Below are 21,018 nucleotides of genomic sequence, written 5' to 3'. Positions count from 1 at the left end.
CAGTCGATTGAAAGTAAGCTTCCTGACTCCCTGAAAGAAAAGTGGTTAACCCCTGTGCGGCCTCGGGACGGACATCCAGCGAAAAATCATATCGCCATAAGCATAACAAAATGTAATAATTAAAAAATATATAATAATAATCAAATTATATCGTTTTATAGATACACCTCTCCTGAATCGAACCACGTTGTCCGATTTCAAAAAGGCTTTACAGCAAAAGCAAAACATTAGATTATGTTAGAGGAGTATATCGTAAAAGTAGCCACATAGCCATTTTCCGACCAACCACATGCATCACAAATAACCAAAAAACAGCTAAATGCAGCACTAACCTTTGACAATCTTCATCAGATGACACACCTAGGACATCATGTTACACAATACATGCATTATTTTGTTCGATAAAGTTCATATTTATATATAAAAACAGCATTTTACATCGGTGCGTAACGTTGACTAACTATTTTCCCTCAGATGTATCCGGTGAAACAGTGCTACAATTTACTAAATTACTATTCGAAAACATTTTAAAAATGTAATATTGTCATTCTAAGATTTATAGATGAATATCTCTTGAAAGCACCTGTAATACCAGATTTAAAAATAACTTTACTGGGTAATCACACTTTGCGATAAAAGGGGATGCGATACTCAGAAAATTACCTAGTAAATACAGGTCTGCGCCATCTTGGAACAATCGCATATCACATCTAGTCTTGTATACTATTGTCAATAATCCCTTACCTTTGGTTGTCTTCATCAGAAAGCACTTCCAGGAATCCCAGGTCCACAACAAATGTATTTTCGTTCGAAAAAATTACTCCTTTATGTTCCAAGAGCTTGTTCTTGTTAGCGCGTCTGAAGGCTGCTCCAAAACTTCCGTCGGCCACGGGACAGCTATTTTGAGAAAAAGCATTTTTTTTCCATTTAGGTTCATTCAAACATGTCAAACGTTGTATAACATAAATCTTCAGGGCCTGTTTCAACAAGAGAGCCAATAAGATTCGAGGGGGACGATTGCATTGTGTTTCAAAACGTTTCGAAAGGGGAGGGTAGACAGGGCCGCCGGCGTCATAATGGTGATGGCCCTCCTCATGTGACCAATTTCAACAGCGTCTCATTCATTCAGTTTTAACAGTAGGAGACTCAAACCACTTTGTAAAGACTGGGGACATCTAGTGGAAGCAATAGGAAGTGCTCAATGAACCATAGCTCACGGTGTGATTAATAGGCAAAGATGTGAAGTTGAGTCCACAATTCAGAATTCCACATCCTGTTACGATCGGTCTCGGGGTTTTGACTGCCATATGAGTTCTGTTATACTCACAGACACCATTCAAACAATTTTAGAAACTTTAGGGTGTTTTCTATCCACAAGTATTAATTATATGCATATCCTAGCTTCTGAGTTTGAGTAGGAGGCCGTTTAAAATGGGCACGAATTTCTTTCAAAAATCGCTTTAGCGCCCCCTATCCTAGGGGAACGCCAAGAGGTTAACACACAAAAATGACCCTGGAAGCGGGTTTTCACCACGCAACCACTTTGACTGTCTACTGCAATACTTGAAGAATCAGGAGGACATTCTCGAGGAGCTAGACCAGCTACCGCCTAGCCCGGCGGACAATACTGAGAGGTCGAGCGAGAAGAAAAAAGAAAGGAGGGCATTCACCAGAGCCACATCAGGAAACACCCTAAAGGGCGCTCAACCAAGCTCATGCATCACATGTGGAGACAACGAGCACGGAGGTAGGCTGTTCGCCTGCAAGGTCTTCAAGAAGCTCAATCTGACAGGCAAGAAGGCTCAGCTTAGGAGAGCAGGAGCATGCTTTAAGTGCTTGCGCCTTCATGGTGACGATGGCTGCTGCACACAAAAGTATCTATGCTCAAAGGATGACTGTCAGAAAGAGGGCTCTTCAGACCACAATTACTTGCTCTGTCCAAAGTCACAGATCAAGAAGAAAGAGGAAAAGAGCGGAGAGCAGAGCGATGCAAAATTGGGGAAAAGGGGGCTTGGATTAACCAACAAACAGGAGGAGCTCCTTGCCAAACTTTCTCCAGAGCTGCGAGCAGAGTTCAAAGAAGCCTTTTCAAATACGATCACGACAAAAGTGTGTGCTAGCACTGGTTGTGAGCCAAAAGAGTGCCCTGTCAAAATGATGCTGTTGGATGTGACGACAAACTCTGGCCAGCTAGTCGGTACGTTGATTGATCTCGCTTCAGATACTAATTATATCTCTAATAAAGCAGCAGAGCGTCTCAAGCTAAATGGTGAGAACATTAAGTTGATTGTCCAAGGTGTTGGAGGGATGGAGAAAACCATTACTACCATGAAGTATACCCTGAGGCTGAGAGTAAAAACTCCCAGAGGTACAATAGTAGAGCACAAACTCCTCTGTTACGGCTTGGAAGATGTTGCGAAGGTGAACCAAGCTGTCACGCCACAGCAACTGCAGAAGTTCTTTCCAAATGTTCAACTCAAGGACTTGGTCCGGCCCAAATTGATTGACCAGTTGATTAGCCACAGGGAGGGTCGCCTGGTCCCACAGCCAGTCCGAGTAGTTGGAGACCTCGTCCTCTGGGATGGTCCCCTTGGGAAGAATGTTGGTGGAACGCATCCTGACCTCTTTGAAGTGATAGACCTAACAGTGCACAGGTCTGAAACACATTTCGCTAGGTCAATGAGAACAGCTTCAAGGGCGTACAAAGAGATTCTTGTGAAGACGGGAGGACCCAGTGGAGTTTCGGTGGAAGAAGAAGACGCAATCTTCCGAAACACTGCAACTACCAACAAATACGTTTTTGAATGGTTCAAGTGGGACAGTATTGGCGCCGCCTGTGATCCTCAGTGTGGTGGCTGCAGATGCGGTAGGTGCCCCCCTGGAGGCAAGGAAATGACCCTAGGAGAGGAAAGAGACTTGGAGAAAATAAAGGAATGTCTCACCTACGTGCAAGCTGACAAGCACAGCGAATCCCCTCACTGGGACGCAGCTTACCCGTGGAAAGGAGACCCCACAACGCTGCCTGACAATCAACGTGCAGTGGAAGCGACCTTTTTAAACACTGAGAAACGACTGGAGAGGGAGCCGGAATGGAAGGCTGCGTACAGAGAGCAAATCCACGATATGGTCTCAAGAGGGGCTGCCGTTAAAGTCACCCAGGAGGAAATCGATAGCTGGAAGGGACCTAAGTGGTATATCAGTCATTTAGTTGCTCCTAATCCTCACTCAACCACTACCCCTGTAAGAATTGTCTGGAACAGTAGCCAAGAATTCATGGGAATACGTTTAAATGACCGTACAAGGGTCCTCATGTCCTAAATCAGATAAGGGGCGTGCTTCTGAGATTCAGGACTGGGTTGTACGCCGCCCTGGGCGATGTGGAAAAAATGTACAACTCTGTCTGGCTAGAAGACAAAGAAGTACACCTCCATCGATTCCTCTGGAAAGACAATCCTGAGGAGGTGATCGAAGTCTTTGCTGTCGTCATGGTCAACATTGGCGATAAACCTGCTGGTTGGATCGCCCAGGTGGCAATGAGAGAAACAGCCAACCTGCCCCAGTTTGCAGCCATGGTTGAGGAGCGCAGAGTTGTGGTAGAAGATAGTTATGTGGATGACATCTTGACATCCCACAATGACTCGCAGATACTGGAGAAAATCACCAAAGGAGTGGAAAAGATCTTAAAGGCTGGAGGCTTCTCCCTTAAGCCATGGGTCTTATCAGGCCAAAGTGGGAGGTCCGCAACCACAACTGATGCCAGTATCAGTAAGACAACTGTGAGTGTGCCCAAAACGCTGGTGTTACCCAACCAGATGCGGGACGAAGAGAGCAAAGCACTTGGAGTCGGCTATGAACCAGAGACCGACAAACTTCGTGTGATGACCTCTGTAAATTTCTCAAAGAAGAGAGGAAAGATGAGAACAGGAGTCGATTTGCGCGAAGAGGAAGTCAGAGGTAAAACTCCAAACCCATTGACCCGTCGGATGCTGCTAAGCCAGATCGCTGGATTCTACGACCCCATTGGTCTTGCCACACCCGCAAAGCAGAAAGGGGTTATGCTTGTGAGAGAAGCTTACCAAGAAGCGAGTATAAGCAGTCCAGTTAAGGACACTTGGGATGACCCACTCTCACCAAAACTACGGGAGGCTTCCATAAGACTCCTCGAAGAATATGTGAGACTTGCCCAGATCAGGTTCGAAAGAAGCCTCACACCAACTGGAGCCATAGACCATCCAATGGGAGTCACGTTTTCAGATGGGAGTGAGGCTTCCTACGGCGTGGTGCTCTATCTCCGTTGGGAGACGCAGAATGGGGTCGTAGTGAGGCTGGTTGAGTCAAAAGCAAAGCTTACCCCTCTCAACCAGAAAGGAGACGTGATTAAGGCAGAGGTATGTGGTGCTGTCTTTTCGATCCGCCTGAGAAAATACCTTGTAAAGCACTGCCGCATCAAGGTCGCACGCTGGCTCCACTTCGTGGATAACCAAACAATCCTGGGAGCAATTCACAAGGATAGCTATGGCTACTAAACTTTCTTCACTAACCGCACCGGAGAGATTCAGAAGGCTGGACCAGTGGAAGACTGGAGGTGGATTGAGGGCAACCTGAACATAGCAAACATCATCACAAGGGGAGCAACTCCTGAGGAACTCGATGAAGGGTCAGAGTGGCAACAAGGCCCAGAGTTCCTGAGTTGGCCTGAGGCTGAGTGGCCTGTGAAGACGGCCAGTGAGATAGTGACCAGCGTGGCTGATGACGTTAAAAGGTTGCAGAGAAGAGCGTTCTCAGCTCGAGTCACCAGGTCTCAGGCAGAAAAATTCTCAGGCCGCAGCAATACTGATGTTGGGGCAGACTTGCAAGACTCCGCACCGCGACCGCAGATGAAAGACCAAGGTCCAACTCCAGCAGTAAAGAGGCCAAGGAGGAAGCCCTGGGGTGTAGCTCTAGTGCGCCTTGTCGGGCCCGAACGATTCAGTAGCTTGTCTAAATTGTGTGGAACAATCGCCTGGGTTCGAAGAGCGGCAGAATCCTGGCTGAGGACAAGCTACCAAGCCTCGAGCTCAGCAAACCGGGAGGTGAGGGGCCCCAGGCTGTCTGTGGGAGAGAGAACAGCGGCTTTCCAAGAACTAGCCCTTGCAGCCCAAGACGGCGTGAACTTTCAGGATACGACCTTAAACCGCCTTGTTGTGATGAAAGATGACAACAATGGACTCTTACTTTGTGGTGGTAGAGTCCAGTCTTGGAATGAAGACGGAACCGCTGTACCTTTAATCCCATTCCGGTCGTGGCTGGGGGCCTTGCTTGCGAGGGAAGCTCACGAAGCGAATCATGAAGGGGTGGCTGCCACACTGCTGCACACTAAAAGAAAGGCCTGGGTTGTGCAATGTCGGAGGACAGTGAAGAAGGTGGTCAACAGGTGCATCACTTGCAAGAAGCAAAGAGCCCGGCTGTGCCAGCAAGTGATGAGCGCTCTTCCTCAGGAACATACCAGTAGAGCGAACCCATTCGAGTATACTACACTAGACCTCTTTGGACCCTTTGAAGTGAGGGATGCTGTTAAGAAAAGAAACAAGAAAAAGGTCTGGGGAGTCGTGTATTGCTGCATGACTTCCAGAGCCGTCCATGCTGATCTCATCGACGACCAGTCTTCTGAGAGCTTTCTTCAGGCCTACTCCCGGTTCACTGCTATGAGGGGGCATCCCAAAAAGCTATGGTCAGACAGAGGCACAAACTTCTTGGGAGCCAGGCCTGCTCTGAGAGAGCTACACAAGCAACTGGCCTGTTTGCAGAAGGCATCCGTTGAAGACAAGGCTGCCAGAAATAGCACAGAGTGTCAATGGGACTTTCATCCTGCAGACTCGCCACACAGGAATGGAGCAGCAGAGGCAGCTGTCAAGCTCCTTAAAAGAGATCTTAACAGTCTTGGCGGAACAACTGGCTGCTACACCTGGGGGGAGTTCCAGACCCTTCTCTACTCTGCAGCCAACTTGACTAATGAGCGACCCATCGACGCCAGGGCACAGGAACAAGAGGACTCAGTGGAGTACTTGACCCCCAACTGCCTTATCCTGGGGCGCACCGGACAGGGAGGTGACATACACGGAATCGACATGGAAACCCGCTCTTGGCGCAGGCTGAGGGCTGTCCAGGCTGGAGTTGACAGGTTCTGGAAGAAATGGAGGGAACTGGCAGGACCAAACTTGTTCATACGACACAAGTGGCACCGAGCAGAGAGAAGTATCAAGGTTGGAGACATAGTCTGGATTGCGGACCAGAACGCTCTGAGGGGGCAGTTCCGGCTCGGCCGGGTTGCTACAACATATCCAGACGAGAAGGGGGTTGTCCGGGATGCGGACATAACAACCTGCATGGGTCTTCCTGCTCCCATGGTTCCCAGGGCCCGGAGAAAGGACTCTATCATGCACACGAAAATCGTCATTCTCAGGGATGTGCGGAGGTTGGTGATCTTGATTCCTGCTGAAGACCAAGAGGAGGTAAGATAAGTCCTCGCCATGGGTACCCAAAGACTGTGACTCTGTGTTATTTGATTAGCTAGCGGGTAACCCTGTGAGGCAACTGAGTGCTTCGAGGGCAAACCTACACTCAGTAGGAGGAAAGGTGGTGGAGCCTACCTCCTTAGTTAATACATGTTTGTTTGTAAATGCCTACAAAGACTGGACTTTAGTTTGAAATTCTCACTGAGAGACTCAAGAGACTGTGCCCTCCTTGGATCTTCGATCAGTCGGCCAAGTGGGAGGTGTTGAGACTTCTAGCTCACTCAGGAAAAGAGAAAAAAAAATATATATATAAATAGATAAAAGAGTAGCAAATTGGTCTGATGTGTTCAATTAAATGGGGAACGAGTGATTTCTTTAAGTTTCTTAGATGCTCAGATATGTTACGTTATGTGCGCATGCGCAGCTTCACTAGAGACTTAAATTACAGCACCTGGTAATCACTTCACCGCAGACAATCATCAGGGGCACACAGCCCGTTGGTATGTAACTGCGAACTACTCAGTCTAGCATTAATGTTTAAGTCACTTATATGTTTGTGCACTGAACGTTTACCTCACTGTGTCGGTGTTAGTTGGCCGGGAGTAACTTGTAGCTCGCTGGGTGCAGTAGCTCAGCGACCCAGATGCTATATAGCATTAGGCTATTATTATCAGCCATTTGCATTGTGCTGATTGTTCGGAGCACTCTGCTGGTTTCTGGTGGCGGTGGTGATAGGGGTGGTTTGGTTCGGTGATCCATGGTGGAGTGCCGCATTATGTTGCGTTTGTGCGTGTGTAAATCCTTTGGACGAGGCATGTGGTGGCATGGGTTCTGTGTCCTGTGACAGCGTCCATAACAACCTGTGACGGCAGAGTCACTGTGCGCATGCTCCTCTGGCGCTGGGCATTCTGGGTGATGTAGTCGGTGCTGATTTAAGGCAGATTTGCCACATCTTTGATGGTGTTGCAGGATTATTTGATTTTCATTATTTACATTATTATTATATTACTTGAATAATATATTATATATTATATCTTAATAATATATTGTCATTATTTGTTTGTTGTATTTCAGGTTTATGACCTGTGGTCATTTGATTTAAAATAAAATTAAGGACAAAACACGAGTCATGACATTGTGTGCTTCCTGGTGAGCCTTTTCGGAGGGCTAAATAATGAAAAATCCGAACAATGACCCCAAGCATACTTCCAAAGTTGTGGCAAAATAGCTGAAGGACAACAAAGTCAAGGTTTGGAGTGGCCATCACAAAGCCCTAACCTCAATCCCATAGAAGATTTGTGGGCAGAACTGAAAAGGCGTGTGTGAGGAAGGAGGCCTACAAACCTGACTCAGTTACACCAGCTCTGTCAGGAGGAATGGGCAAAAATTCACCCAACTTATTGTGGGAAGCTTGTGGAAGGCTACGCAAAACGTTTGACCCAAGGTAAACAATTTAAAGGCAATGCTACTAAATACCACCTGAGTGTATGTAAACTTCTGACCCACTGGGAATGTGATGAAAGAAATAAAAGCTGAAATAAATCATTCTCTCTACTATTATTCTGACATTTCCCATTCTTAAATTAAAGTGGTGATCCTAACTGACCTAAGACAGGGAATTTTTACTATGATTAAATGTCAGCAATTGTGAAAAACGGAGTTTAAATGTATTTGGCTAAGGTGTATGTAAACTTCCGACTTCAACTGTATATGCAGATGATACAGTCATATATTCATGTGCTCCTTCTCTGGTTGAGGCTTTTGAAGAGCTCCAGACTGCTTTTCAGTCGCTGCAGGCCTCCCTTTATGGTCTAAAACTGGTCTTGAATGTACAATAAAACAATATTCATGAACTTTACCAGAGGTCGCACTCAGCCAGAGAAGGTTAGCATTGTCACATCTGGTGGCTTATCCATTGAAAAAGTGTCATCCTACAAATACCTAGGTATATGGTTGGATGACAAGTTCTTCTTTAAAGTTCATATGGATAATTTTGTGAGGAAGCTTAAATTGAAATTGGGTTTTTATTTTCATAATAAGGCTTGCTTCCCACTTATGGCTAGAAAGCAGCTTGTTCAGGCCACTTTTATCTCTTTAATTGATTATGGTGACTTGTTATACATGCATGCAGCCTCCTCTGTCTTACAGAGATTGGACTCTGTTTATCATGCATCCTTGCACTTTCTAACAAATGCCAAGTCACTCACCCACCATTGCGCCTTATACCAAATTGTAGATTGGACTTCACTTTATATGCGCAGAAAGCTACATTTGTATGTGTTCATCTACACAGCCCTTTTGGGTAAACTCCCTATTTACCTCTGCAGTCTGGTCTCCTTCACCACCAGCAGTAAGCAAAGACCGTCTGCTAGGTGGTTGCTACTTAAAGTCCCCAGGACATGTACAGTATTAGGCAAGACTGCCTTCTTGTCTTATGCACCAGAGGCATGGAATAATCTACAATTCATGCTTCATCTAGATATGTTAGTGCCGCTGAATGAATTTAAAATATTGATGGGGGACTCTGTTACAGAAGAGTGTAAATGCTTTTTTTAGGCTGGATCATGATGTTGTATTGTATTGTTGTATGTTTTAATTCTGTAATGTACTGATTGTTGCTGCCTTCTTGGCCAGGTCTCCCTTGAAAAAGAGACTGTCTCAATGGGCTTTCCTGGTTAAATAAAGGTTAAATTTTAAAAAGTATCTAGATTGGAGTATCTATACTGTGTAACACAAACAGTTTGTTTATACATATTTGGGGTTTGAGGTCTTGAAACTCACCTTCATATTTGTGGAAAACATAGATAGTTAAGGGAATAAAACCTCAACTGTTATGGACGTCAGAGTGGGGAGTTGAACAGAACCACACATCAACCAAACCTCTATTTAAATGAAATAGAACATGAAGCACAAAGACATCACATCCTGTTCTTACACCTCAAAGTTTCCATTCCAGCTGTTCGCCTTTAGAGCTGAAACAATCAGACTTTTCAAACCCATTAACTCAGTGTCTGCAATGACAGGAAGTTGACTGGGTTACGGTTTTATGGTTTATTACAGGCCAACTCTCAGCAGCATTGCTGTCTAACTCGGTTTAGTCATTTTCATTTAACTTCATTCATTTAACACTTAAATGTACCTATATTTTAAATCAATAATAAGGAAAACTTTGATCATGGTGGAAAAACTCTAAAATAGATAGTTTAAGGATATGATTATGTCTCTATTGAGCTACACGACATGCAAAACAAATTGACTTTCATGAAGGTTGTGTAGGTTGGTAGTAATACACCACATAATAACAAATAACCCCCTCAAATGAACTCAAGCATGCAGCAAAGTAGTACCATACCTCTGTTCCACATCCTATTCTGTAGGCCTAAATCAAACCTCAATGGCTGCATTTACACAGGCTGCCCAATTGTGATATTTTCCCACTAATTGGTATTTTGACCCATCAGGTCAGTTCTCTGCCAATAATTGGGCAAAAGATCAGAATAGGGCTGCCTGTGTAAACGCAGCCTATTTTTCCATGCTATTTGTTTGTAGCCTTTTAACCTGAAAACTGCTGTAATTGGCAGTAATTAGATGGTCAGTCTTTGGGGGTGGTTTCCTGGACACATATTTTAGTTCTAGTCTTGGATGAAAAAGCAAACTCAATAGAAAATGTCCATTGAAATTGCTTTTAGTCCAATATATGTATCAACTCTCAGTATGACATCCTCATAAATGTAGACCTGTTGTTCAATCAGTAAAAAAGCTGGTTCTGTCATTCACCTTTTCCCTCATGATTTCTTAGCCATCAGGATTAGGGTGAAGTTGATCTGTCAGTGCTGTCATGTACTTGGTATGGCACCAATGGGCATCCTTAATATATGCCATCTACTGGATGTGTTGTATAGAACTCGCCAGCTTTGTAGCACTAAAACCCGGAAATTAGTTACCTCTGGTTCGTTCAGCCATCCCTATGGGAAAAATGAATGGAGAAAGAATAGGGTTTTGGAATAAATGCAGAAAAATAATGTCTGAGGTTAACACAGGTTTAGGAGATCGTATATGTTTTGTACTATGACATAATAGCAGTCAGTGCACATGACCTTTATGAATTCTGAAGCCTTTATGTGCTGTGTTTTGTAACATAAATTCTTAAAAAATTCACAAAAAGGGATGTTAGCTGATGAAGATTATCTCATAAAACAAAATGTATCAGATCTCCTAAGCATGTGTTTACCAAAGGCCTTATTTTGGTGGAGTTAGTGCCTACAAAAAGACGCCATTACTATTTCTCTCACTTGTGGTATTACAGAAAACACGCACTTTGTGTGCCACATAGAGATGGAGGACACATCTTTATAACTATGCATTATAGTGGCTGTGACAACATGGGCAGCGCCATTGAGGGTACAACCCATAGGAATTCCCACCCAGTTTCCTACTTTAAAATGGTGGATGATGGCAATGTCCAATAGCAATGGTCATGCTAAAATGGGTTATATCCATGATGAGTCCTCGATGTATCTTTATGGTGTGACTTGTAACTAGTGGCGACCGCATGCAGTAAAGTGGACATTCGTGCCTATGGAAAACTCGAGATTGCCACGGCGAGATAAAGTGGATTAATTTGCTATTTATTTGCAGCGTCAACAGGTGTCTCCAGGTGCGATGTCCAAGGTATGATATGTTGCCTTTTCATATATAGTTATAAGATAGTTCGAATCAGAGTTCGATTGTTACTTCAACTTCTGTAAATGAAAGTAAAAGCAAGCCTCTGGTGAAACCCATGTCAGAAAACATTTACTAAACAATATATGTAGACAAATTAAAAGGACAGTCGACTTTAGCATAGCATACTTTTTAAATTACCTTTCAACTTCAATCAAGATTTCATTATGAACAAACTTTTACTCCGTGGAAAGTGACAGAACTGATTTTAGCGCTTTGCCTAATGACTGAATAGGGCATGGCCTTTAGCCATAATGCATACTTTTATTTTATATTAAGAAAAACAGCAACAAGCAAACACAAATTTACGTGGGGAATAAATCGCTTTATGGTCTTAATTTAATGTTAGGGTTACGCATAAGGTTAGTAGCAGGGTTAAGATTAGGGTTAAGGTTAGAAATAAACTGGGTGTATGACATTGTAGCTGTGGTAACTAGTGGCGACCGCATGCAGTAAAGTGGACATTCGTGCCTATGGAAAACTCGAGATTGCCACGGCGAGATAACGTGAATTAATTTGCCATTTATTTGCAGCGTCAACAGGTGTCTCCAGGTGCGATGTCCAAGGTATGATATGTTGCCTTTTCATATATAGTTATAAGATAGTTCGAATCAGAGTTCGATTGTTACTTTAACTTCTGTAAATGAAAGTAAAAGCAAGCCTCTGGTGAAACCCATGTCAGAAAACATTTAAACAATATATGTAGACAAATTAAAAGGTCAGTCGACTTGAACATAGCATACTATAGTTTATGGCCGCGATAGCATACTTTATAAATTCCCTTTCAACTTCAATCAACATTTCATTATCAACCAACTTTTACTGCGTGGAAAGTGACAGAACTGATTTTAGCCATAATGCATACTTTTGTTTCATATTAAGAAAAAACAGCAACAAACAAACAAATTCAATACAAAGATCAATATAATATGCCTTAATGTATAGATCAAAACACTGTATTTAATACAAAAACGTAAACCTATCTGTTCAGATAGTGACTGGACATAAATACTTAGAATTCTAGCCCAGAAAAAGTTATCTTAAATTAACCAGCAGACAAACATACCTTATACAGTCAACACTGATTTAAAAAACTGAATGTCGATCATCAATTCACCGGGACAGGGCACACTGGAACAGGGCTGCTAATACTATACATTTCCTTTTCTTAATTCCTCTTCATTTGGGTTCGGTAGTATGACACACAAATAACTGTGGCCACAAAGAAAATCAAGATGTTTATGCTCAGAAAAATGTAATTGAGCCAAGGGAGAGAATAGTCTTTCTTCATTTCTAAAAACAAGAGGAAAGTGTTTGTCACTGTCATGTCGAGTTGGGAAGTTATGTTATAGCTGGAATGCTATGTAGGCCTACAGTGCGTTATCTTGTAAACAGAGCAAACAAGTCCTGTTGTATCAATACTTACCCGTTGGGACCAGTGTTGTCATCTGGCTGATGTCTTAAATAAGGAAAAGGAGAGATGGCTATGTTATAGAATTAAGTTATATGGTTTTATTTATTTCATCTATAGGATATTGTAGATGCTACATGGTCAAGATCTATAGCCTTGACAATACATTTTCTGTACTACATTTTTTGCCATTTCAAACTGGATCACTAGAGAATCTGATGCAGCATGTTTAAAATAAATCAAATATATACTGTACATCATGCTGACATGATGCCTGTTAAAAAACTTGGAAGGCTTTGAAACTTGCAGTCAATGAAGATTACTCTTTCACCACAAAATAACCTAATTTAAATGAACATGATAATACAAAAATGCAGTGGTGGTGTATGACACATACCATCAAAAATGTGAAGTATGCCACCCTTCCCGAAAGTATTTTGAAAGTCACCGTCAATGTGGCACTGTGCGATGCAGGTTGGCATGGTGTCTTTTAAGGTCAGGTTTCTCAATGTTATGGAAGCAAAAGTGTTGGTGGAGCTCATGTTGACACGATGCTTATAGGATTTTGCTTCTAGCAGATCACCTTGATCTTTGATGACCCATTTCATTCCACAAAATTTTATCTCCTCTTGATCTGAGGTAATGTTGCAATAAAGAGTTGCTGTTTCACCTACTATGTAAGCATTTTTCAAGGACCACTGGTTCACCCACACCCTAGCAGATGCAGGAACTAGGAGAGAACACATAATGCATAGATAATGAGGGAGTTTTCTTTAAACCTCAAGTATTTATGTTAAAAAGTAGGACATTCATAAATAATCTTCATTTAGAAATAACTTCCATTCTCTCAACCATAGCAATTTATCCTTGTGATGGACAACAGTTGATTTAAGATATAATTTTAAAGTATTTTACCTTGGATTAACAACAAGATAAAAAAAATAAGTTTGCACATGATGCTGTAGATCGTTCTAGTCCCGGCCAACTTGAAAATGAACAACCTATTTCCTGTAACTTCACTTTACAATGTAGATCAGTTAAAAAAAAAATGAACACAGGAAGATGACAAAAGAAGGGGAGCTAGATAATCAAGTTCAGGGCACACCCCCCCAAATGGTAACACTTTGTTTGAGATAAAACATATTAGGTACTAGTTTCAAGTTAAGTGGTCTATTTAGGAGTATGTGAATGCTTTTATTATGTATTATTAGCCATTTAATAGTCCATATTTACGTTTTTTCTCATTCACACATTACAAGTAACTGACCACCAGTCCTTAATAACCTCATTGTTAGCAATATTAAATTATTATTTATGGTTAGTATATTTACACAAGTAACAGACTCTTAGTATCCTGTCTCAATGTGGGACCTAACTGTTGGTTGGTCGAATGTTTGGTGGAGGTCTATTACCCCTTCATTTGCCAAATTTGCTGTTTAAAATGTAGAGGGTGCAATGACCGGAAATTAAAGAACTTGCTTTTAAACATTTGAAGACAGTTTGGGGTTTGTACCAATTCAATCTGTCCCACTGATGCCAGTTAAGGGACATATGCAGCTATAAAAGGCTTTAATGTTCATATATATATATATATATATTTTTTATTTTTCTTCTTTTCAGAGTACATCTTCAAATAACTTTTGTATCATATTGTTGATACTGTTAACACAAATTCCCTGCATCTTACAAGGTAAGGCACCCAATCTATTTTGTTCACTATGTTCTTAGAAAATGGTCTGATGGTATTAACATACACTACATGACCAAAAGTGCTCGTCGAACATCTCATTCGAAAATCATGGCCATTAATATGGAGTTGGTCCCCCCTTTTACTGCTATAACAGCTTCCACTCTTCTGGGAAGGCTTTCCACTAAATGTTGGAACATTTCTGCGGGGACTTGATTCCATTCAGCCAGAGCATTAGTGAGGTCGGGCACTGATGTTGGATGATTAGGCTTGGCTCGCAGTCGGTGTTCCAATTCATCCCAAAGGTGTTTGATGGGGTTGAGGTCAGGGCTATGTGCAGGCCAGTCAGGTTCTTCCACACCTATCTCAACAAACCATTTCCGTATGGACTTAGCTTTGTGCTGGGGGCATTGTCATGCTGAAACAAGAAAGGGCCTTCCCCAAACTGTTGCCACAAAGTTGGAAGCACAGAATCATCTGGAATGGCATTGTATACTGTAGCGTTAAGATTTCCCTTCACTGGAACTAAGGGGCCTAGCCCAAACCATGAACAACAGCCCCAGGCCATTATTCCTCATCCACCAAACTTTAAGTTGACACTATGCATTCGGGCAGGAGGTGTTCTCCTGGCATCAGCCACACCCAGATTAGTCTGTCAGACTGCCAGATGGTAAAGCGTGATTCATCACTCCAGAGAATGTGTTTCCAATGGCGACAAGCTTTTTACCACTCCAGCCAATGCTTGGCATTGCGCATGGTGATCTTAGGTTTGTGTACGGCTGCTCAGAGCTGTTGTTGCTCCTTAGACGTTTCCACTACTTACAGTTGACAGGGGCAGCTCTAGCAGAAATTTGACGAACTGACTCGTTGGAAAGGTGGCATCCTATGATGGTGCCACGTTGAAAGTCCCTGAGCTCTTCAGTAAGGCCATTCTACTGCCAGCGTATGTCTATAGAGTTTGCATGGCTGTGTGCTCGATTTTATACACCTGTTAGTAAAGGGTGTGGCTGAAATAGCCAAATCCACTAATTTGTGTTTGCATATTTTTGTATATGTAGTGTATATTACACATCTGTTAGCACATCATAAATGTCACATCATAGTGCATTGTAATTAGGCTACTGTGCAGTTGGGCTGTGGTGACATCAAGATTAGAGTGCTGGGCTGGTTTGAATCTCACAGCTGATGCGGAATTCTGACTGGAGTGAGCCGGTAACCAGAAGGTTGCAGGCATCAATATCACAGGTGCTACCTATTGGAAGTTATGGCCTTGAGCAAGGCACTTAAATATACACTGATTACATTAACATACACAACAGGCTGGCTTCCTGCCTACTGACATCATAATCAACACTATTTGCCAAGACTGCCGTTATTGAGTCTTCCCAATTCAAATAAAATGTTATTCGTCATATGCTGTGTAGACTAATGGTTACTTAAGGTCCTTCCCAACAACGCAGAGAGAAAGAAAATTAAGAAATAATAGAAAAGTAATAACACTTAAATAATAAATACAAAGTAATGATAATGCGGCTATACACGGGGTACCAGTACCCAGTCGATGTGCAGAGATACGTGGTATTTGTGGTAGATATGTATAGTGCCTTCAGAAAGTATTCACACCCCTTGACCTTTTCCACATTTTGTTGTGTTACAACCTGAATTTAATTGAGATTTTGTGTCTGGCCTACAAACAATACCCCATAATCTCAAAGTGGAATGATGTTTTTTGAAATTTTAAATAATGAAATAAATAATGAAAAGCTGAAATGTTTTTGAGTCAATAAGTAGAAGAATTTTAAAAAGATTAATGTGCAAATATTATACAATCCAGGTGTGCGAAGTGCTTAGAAACTTACCCAGAAAGACTCGCAGTTGTAATGGTTGACAAATATTTATTGAATCAGGGGGTTAAATACTTATCTTATTGAGATGTATTATTGTTTTATTTTTCATAATTATTTTGCAAATGTGCACATTTTTCTTCCACTTTGAAATTAGAGTATTGTGTAGATCGTTGACCAAAAAATGATAAATACATTTTAATACCACTTTGTAACACAACAAAATTTGGAAGAGGTCAAGGGGTGTAAATACTTTCTGAAGGCACAGTACATATAACTAAGAATAAAGCGACTAGGCAAAACAATCAACAGTAGCCGCAGCGTATGTTATTAGTCAAAAGAAAGTGCAAAAAGGGTCAATGCAGATAGTTAAATATTTAACGAGCTACACGGACTAACTATTTAGCAGTCTTATGGCTTGGGGGTATAAGCTGTTCAGGGTCCCGCTGGTTCCAGACTTGTTGCATTGGTAGCGCTTGCCTTGCGGTAGCAGAGAGAACAGTCTATAACTTGGGTGGCTGGAGTCTTTGACCATTTTTATGGCCTTCCTCTGATACAGCTTGGTGTAGAGGTCCTGAATGGCAGGGTGCTCGGCCCCAGTGATGTACTGGGCTGTACGCACTATCCGCTGTAGTGCCTTGCGGTCGGATGCCAAGCAATTGCCATACCAAGCGGTGATGCAGCCAGTCAAGATGCTGTCAATGGTACAGCTGTAGAATATTTAGATGATCTGAAGGCCCATGCCAAATTTGTTCAGCCTCCTGAGAGGGAAGAGGCGTTATCGTGCCCTCGTCATGAATGTGTTGGTGTGTGTGGACCATGATAGATCCTTTGTGATGTGGACTCCGAGGAACTTGAAGCTCTTGACCTGCTCCGCTACAGCCCCATCGATGTGAATGGGGTCTGCTCAGCCCTCTGTTTCCTGTACGCCACAATCAGCTCCTTTGACTTGCTGACATTGAGGGAGAGGTTGTTGTTCTGGGACCACACTGACAGGCCTCTGACCTCCTCCCTGTGGGCTGACTCATCGTCTCCAGTGATTAGGCCTAACACCATTGTGTCGTCAGCAAACTTAATGATGGTTTTGGAATCGTGTGCGACCATGGAGTCGTGAGTGAATAGGGAGTAAAGGAGGGGACGTAGCATGCATCCCTGAGGGGCCACCGTGTTGAGGGTCAGCGTGGCGGATGTGTTGTTGCCTACCCTCACCACCAGGAAGCGGCCCGTCAGGAAGTCCAGGATCCAGTTGCAGAAGGAGGTGTGCAGTCCCAGTGTCCTTAGCTTAGTGATGAGCTTGGAGGGCACAATAGTGTTGAATTCTGAGCTCTTGTCAATGAACAACATTCTGTAGGTGTTCCTCTTGTCCAAGTGGGAGAGTGCAGTGTGGAGTGCAATAGAGATTGCATCATCTGTGGATCTGTAGGGGCAGTATGTGAATTGGAGTGGTTGATGGTGTTGATGTGAGCCATGACCGGCCTTTCAAAGCATTTCATGGCTACAGATGTGAGTGCTACGGGGCGATACTCATTTAGACAGGTTACTTTAACGTTCTTGGGCACAGGCACAATGGTGGTCTGCTTGAAACATGTAGGTATTATTGACTGGGTCAGGGGGAGGTTGAAAATGTCAGTGAAGACACTTGCCAGCCAGTCAGCACATGCTCTGAGTACTCATCCTGGTAATCTGTCTGGTCCTGCAGCCTTGTGATTGTTAACCTGTTGAAAGATCTTATTCACATTGGCTACGATGAGCGAGACCACACAGTTGCGCGGAACAGCTGGTGCTGTCATGCATGGTTCAGTGTTTCTTGCCTCGAAGCGAGCATAGAAGGCATTTAGTTTATCTGGTAGGCTTGCGTCACTGGGTAGCTCGCGGCTAGGTTTCCTTTGTAATCTGTGATAGTTTGCCCGCTGTCACATCCAACGAGCGTCAGAGCCAGAGTAGTAGGATTCGATCTTAGTCCTGTATTGGCACTTTGCCTGTTTGAGGGCTTGTCAGATGTTGTTGCGGGATTTCTTATAAGCGTCCGGATAAGGGACCCGCTCACTAACAACGCCCTCCCTTGAGGCACGCTCACATTGCAAAGAATCAATAATGGCATTCCTGGCAGATTTGAATTGATGTTTTGGAAGCAGGAAGTCAGCCCATTATGTATGATGATTTTATCTTGCTGATTGTACCTTTAATCCCTAACCTAAATTACAGTACAATTAATTGTTATTCCCAACATTGTGTGTTATTGATATGATACTGTGATACTTCTTACTGTAAGAAATGTAGACATACACTTAGAAAAACATATAGTGGGAAACATTAGTCAATACTTTTTCATGTTACATGTAAAACTAACTGAAATCTCAATTATGTTTTATTTGATTTCAAGGCCTTGACATGCATTTGGCTATGCCATCTTTTGAAGTATCTTGCAGAAATGAAAAAGAAGACATCTGCAATTCCATCACATCCTGTGGATGGAATGGTTTCCTGAAACAAGTGCAAATTATTTGCTCTAAAGTTGAGAACGGTAAGAAACTAATCTACTACCTGTCCCATCTGTAGATTACTTATAATGCATTGTCTCACCTGGGACATACTTTTTTTTCAAATAAGTAGGATTGTGCATTATGGTCTTAAAATGCATCATAGGGTGTTATAACTACTTGTGTAGAGTTTGTTATGAGTTGTCATGCCAGGTTATATGAAGTGATATATGCACTACCCATACTGAAAAATATTTACATGTACAATGCCTTCAGAAACTATTCATACTCTTGACTTCATTCACATTTCATGGTGTTACAGCCTGAATTCAAAATGGATTAATTAGACTTTTTTTCTTACCTGTCTACACACAATACACCATAATGACAAAGTGAACACATATTTTTCGATTTTTTTTGCTAATGTATTGAAAACGAAATACAGAAATACCTAATTTACATAATTATTCACACACCTGAGTCAATACTTTGTAGAAGCACTTTTGGCAGTGATTACAACTGTGAGTCGTTCAATGTAAGTCTCTAAGAGCTTTCCACACCTGGATTGTGCAACATTTGCCCATTATTAATTTCAAAATTCTTCAAGTTGGTTGTTGATCATTGTTAGACAACCATTTTCAGGTCTTGCCATACATTTTCAAGTAGATTTAAGTCAAAACTAACTGTTTTCTTGGTAAGCAACTCCAGCATAGATTTGGCCTTGTGTTTTAGGTTATTCTCCTGCTGAAAGGTCAATTAATCTCCCAGTGTCTGGTGGAAACCAGACTTTCTAGGTTTTGCCTGTGCTAAACTCCCCAGTTCTTAATAATTACAAGCATACCCATAACATGATGCAGCCATAACATGATGCAGCTATGATGCAGCCATAGCACCCACCCACCCATAGCATGCGCTCCAGCAGGTATATCTCACTGGTCATCCCCAAAGCCAACACCTCATTTGGCCCCCTTTCCTTCCAGTTCTCTGCTGCCAGTGACTGGAACGAATTGCAAAAAGTTGCTGAAGCTGAAGACTTAGATTTCCCTCACTAACTTTAAAACATCAGCCATCTGAGCAGCTAACCGATCGCTGCAGCTATACATAGTCCATCTGTAAATAGCCCACCCAATCTACCTACCTCATCCCCATAGTTTTTATTTACTTTCCTGCTCTTTTGCACACCACTACTTGAACATCATCATCTGCTCATCTATCACTCCAGTGTTAATCTGCTAAATTGTAATTACTTTGCTACTATGGCCTATTTATTGCCTTACCTCCTCACACCATTTGCACACACTGTATATAGACTTCTTTTTTTCTATTGTGTTATTGACTGTACGCTGGTTATTCCATGTGTAACTCTGTGTTGTTGTTTGTGTCGCACTGCTTTGCTTTATCTTGGCCAGGTCGCAGTTGTAAATGAGAACTTGTTCTCAACTAGCTTACCTGGTTAAATAAAGGTGAAATAAAAAATAAATAAAAATAAAAGCCACTACTATGCTTGAAAATATTGAGAGTGTTAGATTGGATTTTTTTGTTACCTTGTTGCAAACAGGATGCATGTTTTGGTATATTATTATTTTGTACAGGCGTTCTTCTTTTCAGTCAATTAGGTTAGTGTTGTGGAGTAACTACAATGTTGTTGATCCATTCTCAGTTGTCTCCTATCACAGCCATTAAACTATGTAACTGTCACCATTAGCCTCATGGCGAAATCCCTGAGCGGTTTCCTTCCTCTCCAGCAACTGAGTTAGAAAGGACACCTGTATCTTTGTAGTGACTGGGTGTATTGATAACCCTTCCAAAGTGTAATTAAAAACTTCACTATGCTCAAAGGGATATTCAATGTCTGCTTTTTTTATTTTATCCATCTACCAATAGGTGCCCTTCTTTTTGAGACATTGGAAAACCTCCCTGGTCTTCGTGGTTGTATCTGTGTTGGAAGTTTACTGCTCGACTGAAGGACCTTACAGATAATGATATTGTCACGGCTGTTGTCCGTGAATGAGGACCAAAACGCAGCAGGTACGTGAATGCTCATCTTGATTTTTAATTATCTTTCAAAACGAACATACAAAATAACAAAAACACGAACGATCAACAAAAACAGTCTGGTAAGGCACAAGGCGAAACACAGAACAATCACCCACAAATCACACATACAAACACACCCTAATATATGGAACTCTCAATCAAAGGCAGATAGACAACACCTGCCTTCAACTGAGAGTCCCAACCCCAATCAACCAAACATAGAAACACACAACCTAGACTAACCATAGAATTACTAAACATAAACCAAAACCCGGAATTACTAAATCAAACACCCTTTACACAAAACACACCACCCCGAACCACAGAAAACAAATACCCCCTG

General features: G+C 42.3%; 2 long non-coding RNA genes across 4 annotated transcripts in view; one reads left to right on the top strand and one right to left on the bottom strand.

Annotated features, from left to right (window-relative positions):
* Positions 1 to 10,858: 10,858 nt before the first annotated feature.
* LOC106577871 (uncharacterized) overlaps positions 10,859 to 21,018 on the top strand; it is a 30,016-nt gene continuing 19,856 nt past the window's right edge. Inside the window, exons 1-4 of one of the 3 annotated variants that reach the window (XR_014380522.1) lie at positions 10,859 to 11,165; positions 11,750 to 11,782; positions 14,248 to 14,317; positions 18,542 to 18,682. This is a non-coding gene — a long non-coding RNA (uncharacterized LOC106577871). The remainder of the gene's footprint in view (positions 11,166 to 11,749; positions 11,783 to 14,247; positions 14,318 to 18,541; positions 18,683 to 21,018) is intronic. The other 2 variants (XR_014380521.1, XR_014380523.1) reach the window with 2 other exon arrangements.
* Positions 11,879 to 13,664, bottom strand: LOC106577885 (uncharacterized). The gene is made up of 4 exons (XR_001322222.2): positions 13,543 to 13,664; positions 13,025 to 13,357; positions 12,643 to 12,675; positions 11,879 to 12,509 (listed from the first exon to the last, which is right to left on the bottom strand). It is a non-coding gene; the product is annotated as an uncharacterized LOC106577885 (long non-coding RNA).

Source organism: Salmo salar, chromosome 02, assembly GCF_965601325.2.
Source record: "Salmo salar chromosome 02, fSalSal1, whole genome shotgun sequence".
In the NCBI taxonomy this organism is placed as follows: Eukaryota; Metazoa; Chordata; class Actinopteri; order Salmoniformes; family Salmonidae; genus Salmo; species Salmo salar.
Note: the sequence above shows the minus strand (reverse complement) of the source record. Positions and strands in the feature narration are given on the sequence as shown.